This window comes from Ovis canadensis, chromosome 1, assembly GCF_042477335.2.
Source record: "Ovis canadensis isolate MfBH-ARS-UI-01 breed Bighorn chromosome 1, ARS-UI_OviCan_v2, whole genome shotgun sequence".
Taxonomy (NCBI): Eukaryota; Metazoa; Chordata; class Mammalia; order Artiodactyla; family Bovidae; genus Ovis; species Ovis canadensis.
The window spans coordinates 102098262-102104632 of NC_091245.1; the positions used below are offsets into that span (position 1 = coordinate 102098262).

At 41.6% G+C, this 6371-nt stretch overlaps 1 pseudogene; it reads right to left on the reverse strand.

The window, feature by feature from the left end:
* Positions 1–4412: 4412 nt before the first annotated feature.
* Positions 4413–4512, reverse strand: LOC138431559 (U6 spliceosomal RNA; annotated as a pseudogene).
* Positions 4513–6371: the final 1859 nt, after the last annotated feature.

Consider the following 6371-nt stretch of genomic DNA (forward strand, 5'->3'; position numbering starts at 1 on the left):
ATTGGTGCAGCCATTATGAAGAACAGTATGGAGCTTCCTTAAAAAACTAAAAATACAACGTAAGACCCAGGAATCCCACTGCTAGGCATATACCCAGAAAAACACCAAACATAATTTGAAAAGATATTTGCACCTCAGTATTCAATGCAGCACTATTTACAATAGCCAGGATATAGAAACAACCTAAATGTCCATCACTAGAAGACTGGGTAAAGAAGATATGGCACATAAACACAATGGAATATTACTCAGTCATAAAAAGGAATGGCATTGGGTCATTGGTGGAGACATGGATGGACCTAGACTGGTTCCAAATAGGAAAAGGAGTATGTCAAAGCTGTATATTGTCACCCTGCTTATTTAACTTCTATGCAGAGTACATCATGAGAAACGCTGGACTGGAAGAAGCACAAGCTGGAATCAAGATTGCTGGGAGAAATATCAATAACTTCAGATATGCAGATGACACCACCCTTAAGGCAGAAAGTGAAGAGGAGCTAAAAAGCCTCTTGATGAAAGTGAAAGAGGAGAGTGAAAAAGGTGGCTTTAAGCTCAACATTCAGAAAACGAAGATCGTGACATCCGGTCCCCTCTCTTCATGGGAAATAGAAGGGGAAACAGTGGAAACAGTGTCAGACTTTATTTTGGGGGGCTCCACAATCACTGCAGATGGTGACTGCAGCCATGAAATTAAAAGATGCTTACTCCTTGGAAGAAAAGTTATGACCAACCGATATAGCGTATTCAAAAGCGGAGACATTACTTTGCCAACTACGGGCTGTCTAGTCAAGGCTATGGTATTTCCTGTGGTCATGTATGGATGTGAGAGTTGGACTGTGAAGAAGGCTGAGCGCTAAAAAATTGATGCTTTTGAACTGTAGTGTTGGAGAAGACTCTTGAGAGTCCCTTGGACTGCAAGGAGATCCAACCAGTCCATTCTGAAGGAGATCAACCCTGGGATTTCTTTGGAGGGGATAATGCTAAAGCTGAAGCTCCAGTACTTTGGCCACCTCGTGCGACGAGTTGACTCATTGGAAAAGACTCTGATGCTGGGAGGGATTGGGGGCAGGAGGAGAAGGGGACGACCGAGGATGAGATGGCTGGATGGCATCACGGACTCGATGGACGCGAGTCTGAGTGAACTCCGGGAATTGGTGATGGACAGGGAGGCCTGGCGTGCTGCGATTCATGGGGTCACAAAGAGTCGGACATGACTGAGTGACTGAACTGAACTGAACAGAGTGTATCATATAGAGTGATGTCATATAGTTTAATAAAGGATATTTTTCCTCAGATTTTATTTTATAAGGCAATGTCATATTTTGACAAATAATTGTGAGATATTCTTTCATTGATCTTCCTGAGAGTAGAATGGAGATAAAATATGAATCATGCCCAAGGCCCTTATCTGATAAGATAGAGAAATCAGAGCAATATGTCAAATGAGCTAAGACTATAATGATGAAACAACAGAATGAGGTACTGTTGAATCTACAACACTTTATGTACCTCAGAGTAAGGAGGAAAATACTTTCCTATCCTAAGAGGACAAATTTGATGCAAAATAAATTATTATAATGTGAAAGCACATTGCATGTTAGGCTTCCCTGGTGCCTCAGACTGTAAAGAATCTGCCTGCCAAGGAAGGAGACCCAGGTTTGATCCCTGGGTCAGGAAGATCCCCTGGAGCAGGAAATGGTAACCCACTGCAGTACTCTTGCCTGGAAAATTTCATGGACAGAGGAGCCTGGTGGGCTGCAGTCCAAGGGGCTACAGAGCTGGACATGACTGAGTGATAACACACAGAGTATTTTAATGTGAAAGCACAGTAGAGTTATCCAAGATGTATTTTTCTAGTAGATTCCATTAGGACGCCTGACAATCGCAGGGGGACTCAGTCAGATGTCACTTCTAGTTCTCAGAGACATACTCGTTCAGTACATCTTGGGCATAATTAATCTGTATTTTTAATCAGCACCTCAGGTAAAACTGACTTAAGTTGTTAAGACTATTTTCATATTGTGTGAGAGAGGAATGGATAATTTATGCAATTCTTCCTCTTTGTGTTTGGCTGCACAGCCTTCAGGATCTTAGTTCCCCAACTAGAGATTGAACAGGGGTCTTTAGCAGTGAAAGGGCGGAGTCCTAACCACAGGATTGCCAAGGAATTCTCTATACACGTTTTTTTTCAGTCTTCTAATAGATGCCTTTAGGGCCTCCCAAGTGGCTCTAGTGGTAAAGAATCCGCCTGCCAATGCAGGAGACATAAGAGGCGCAGGTTTGATCCCTGGATTGGGAAGATTCCCTGGAGGAGGGCACAGCAGCCCACATCAGTATTCTTGCCTAGAGAATCCCATGGACAGAGAAGCCTGGTGGGCTACAATCCATAGTGTTGTAAAGACTGCAGCTTTTACAAGCTTTTAACGTACATAGAGAGAGACCTCCATGAAATGCTATAACAGATGTAGAAATTTGCTGCATCTTTTGAGAGAGAGAGGAAAAAAACTAAACCCACAACTCATCAGAAACAAAATAAACCTCTCCAACCCACTGCTTTTAGGAAATATCACTTTTTATCATAATTTTATCATAAATTTTGGTAATAAAATCAGTTCACTTAGTATAGTTTTTAAAATAAAAGATTAGGATTTAGCCCTTTTCTCGATATGTAACGCTCCTCTCCTCTTCCAATAGGAGACAATATTTTTTGGATAAATTGGTATTTATTGTTTTTATAATAATGATTTTGTAAGGTTTGTTTTTGTTGTTGATTAGTTGTTAAGTTGTCCAATTCTTTTGCAACCCCACCAGGCTTCTCTGTCCATGGTATTTCCCAGGCAAGAATACTGGAGTGGGTTGCCATTTCCTTCTGCAGGGAATCTTCCCAACCCAGGGATCAAACCTGTGTTTCCTGCATTAGTAGTCAGATTCTTTGCCACTGAGCCATCAGGGAAATTTGTTTACTATTAAGCCTCTATTAAATCTGCCTTTTATGCATATTTTTGTTTTTCCCAGAATTTATAACTGCCTTGGGCTTTTTTGTTTCTTTGCTTTGTTTTCATTCCCTCTGTTAGAAGTGTAAACCTTTCAAATTGGTCAAAGTAGGTAGCTTGATGACCTTGTGTGATGGCCTTCCCTTCTAATCTGGCTGGTTGCATGAGGCCTGCAGCAAGATTGTCCTGATTCTTCCCTACGCCTTCACCCAGGGAATCCCATTGCCTGCCTTCTCTGTGGCTCCTCTGTTTCCTAGATGCCATGTTCTGATTCTCCCTGGTCTTCTGCTCTGTTTCAGTGGAATTCTTCATCCACAAGCTTCCTGAGGAAGGGAGCCCAGAAAACAAATTTCCTGTCTTCGCATGCCTGAAAATATCTTGGTAGAGTATAGAATTTTAGATTAAAAATAATGTTTTTAGAATTTTGAAGGTATTGTCCCATTTTTTTCTAGTTTTTAGGAATATTATTAAATCCAGTGTCATTCTGAGTATGCAACTATCTTTTGTACACATCCTGATTTTTCTCTCTGGATGACTTTACAGATTGCTCTTAATATTTATTCTGAAATTTGATAATGAAAAACCTTTGGGTGTTTGATTAAAAGAATTTTTTTTGTTTCCTTGTTTTTTTAATTTAATGTGCTGGTAATTTCATGGGTCCTTTCAAGCTATAAACTCATGTCCTTCAGGGTAGGAAATTGTTATTGAATTATTTCTTTAATGATTTTCCTACTGACTATTTCTTCTCACTTTCTAAAACCAGATACTCTGTCTTCTAGACTGAATTTCTAATTTTCTTACACTTATTTTATATTTTCTATTTCTTTGTATTTTTATTCTATCCTCCAGGATATTTCTTCAACTTTGTTGTTTAGTCTCTGAGTCTGGCTCTTGCGACCCCATGAACTGTAGCCCACCAGGCTCCCCTGTCCATGGGATTTCCCAGACAAGAATACTAGAGTGGGTTGCCATTTCCTTCTGCAGGGAATCTTCCCGACCCAGGGATCAAACCCACACATCCTGCAATAGCAGGCAGATTCTTTACCACTGAGCCACCAGGAAAGCTTCAACTTTGTCTCAGAATTCTTTTTATTAAATTACAAACTTCCATTTATATATATTTTTTTCTTTTCTCTTTGGCCATACCCCATGGCTTGTGGGATTTTAGTTCCCTAACCAGGGATCCAACTGGCGCCCCCTCCAGTGGAAGGGTGGAGTCTTCACCATTAGACCAATGGGGAAGTCCCTCACTTCATTTTTTTGGGGGGTATGGGGGGGTTGAATATGTATTTATTTTTAACTGATCACTTCGTATTTTTAATTTCCAGAAAGTCTTTTCTTTTTTAAAAAACTATATTAAAGTATAACTGATTTATTATATTGTGTTTCAGGTGTACAGCACAGTAAATCAATTATACAGAAAGCATGAAACGCTTCATGAATTTGCATGTCAGCCTTGTGCAGGGGCCATGCTAATCTCTGTATTGTTCCGACTTTAATATATATGCTGTAGAAGCCAGGACAAGTCTTTATTGCTTTCTGAATGTTTCTTTTAATAATAGCATCCATTCTTTTGTCACGGGTGCAATGTTTTCTGTTGATTCTTGATGATATTAATTGCAGTTTGGAGGACATTTCCTTCTGGTCTCCTCATTATATGTTACACTCCAGGTTCCTTTTCTTTTGGCTTCTGTCTTTTATGCATGAGGCTTGTGAACTTGGGCTGTCTGTTCCAATTCAGGCATGAGGTCCAAAGTTGCTGATTAGAAGCCCAGTGCAGGGGCCAGAGGTGGTCAGCTGGGGCTGACTCACTGTGGGGTGGGTGAGGGAGGCATCAGTCTTCTAGTGCCTGTTAAGGTTTTTTCCTGTGTCGGTCATCATCCCCAGAAGAAATTTTCAGTCCTCTTGCCTCTACTGCCGGAGGACTAAACATTTTCAATTTTTAAAGTCTTTACAAGTCTTAAGACTCCAATTATTTCATGCCTTTTTGGTTTTCCTCTCTCTACCTCACGAGTAGAATGGAAAATATTCAAACTTAAGGATTTAAAACCTTACACATGAGACGTTCCAATTTTCAAAATTACGTCTCTCATTGTCTCTAGTCTTCTCCTTGAGCTTTGATGCTTTTTAATTTCCGTACTCTCCTTTCGATGTGATTTCTGGATGGAGCAGAGATAAATGGGTGTGCTCAGTCCACCGTGTTTAACCAGGGGGTCCTACTCCCCCAAGTCTTAATTACTTTGTTTCTCTAACTCATGAGGTGGCTGTAAAGATTAAAAGTTGCAGTGCACGTGTAAGAGGATGTTCGAAGAGATTTTTCTTGTTGTCTTAGAGTTTGAGCTGAGTCCTCAGGGAAAGAAGAGCATGTGGGTTCCCCACATGGTAGAGAAAGACTTTACTGGACAGACAAAAGAGGACGACTCCTCTAACAGTGATGGTCCCTCATCGTCATCTTCGGCCTCTATAAATGAGACTCTTGCCAAGGGAATGAAGTGGTGTGGAGATGGAGTTGTCGGTCTGTTCTATAGAGCTTCGTTATCACCCCTACTTCATCCTTAGGAAGGTGAGCAGAAGCTACAGACCAGGTAAGGAGAGTACCACGAGACTGGGGGTGCCTGCAGGAAAATCACTCCTTGACTGGATAATTCTTGGGTAGCAGAATTATTATCCCAGTGCTGCAAAAGAGCACAAGCAAAGCACTGTGAGAGAGGGTTTTTTAAAAATTAATTAATTAATTAGTCTGTGCTGAGTCTTAGTTGGGGCACTCGGGATCTTCAATCTTCGTTGCGGCATGCAGGCTCTTTTTTAGTCGCTGCATGCTGGATCTTTAGTTGTGGCATGTAAGATCTGGTCTCCAAAGAGGGATCAAACCCGGGCCCCCTGTCAGACAATTTTGGAAAAACTTGACGTGAGTTTACTGGTATTTGGGAGACGCATATGAACATAGGGATAAGTATCTGCTGATGGTTTGGTGAACAGGGCACGTTAGGGAATGACTGGAGCCCAGACCAGGAGTGGCAGTGCTTGAGAGTAGCCTGTACTTCTGGCACCTGGCATGATAAGGATGTGGAAGTTTGTCATGGGCCAGGAGGACATCATGGAGAGTACCTAGGTTTTAACCATATAGATGGGGCTCTGTCCAAGAGAGGTCCCTGCAGGGCAAGAAGACTCTAATGGCAAGGAACAGTGAAGAAGCTCAGGATGCTCTGCAGGACATCAGTTGGTGATGCACTGTGATACCAAGGGGTGTGCAGTGTGGAGGGCCTGTGAGTCTCCTCAAATACCACCCTCCAAGAGAAAGCCAGCACTTAGGCACCTGTCATATGGAAGGTTCTAACAGACCTGGTCATATAAAACTACCCTTTTTCTTTCTCCCGC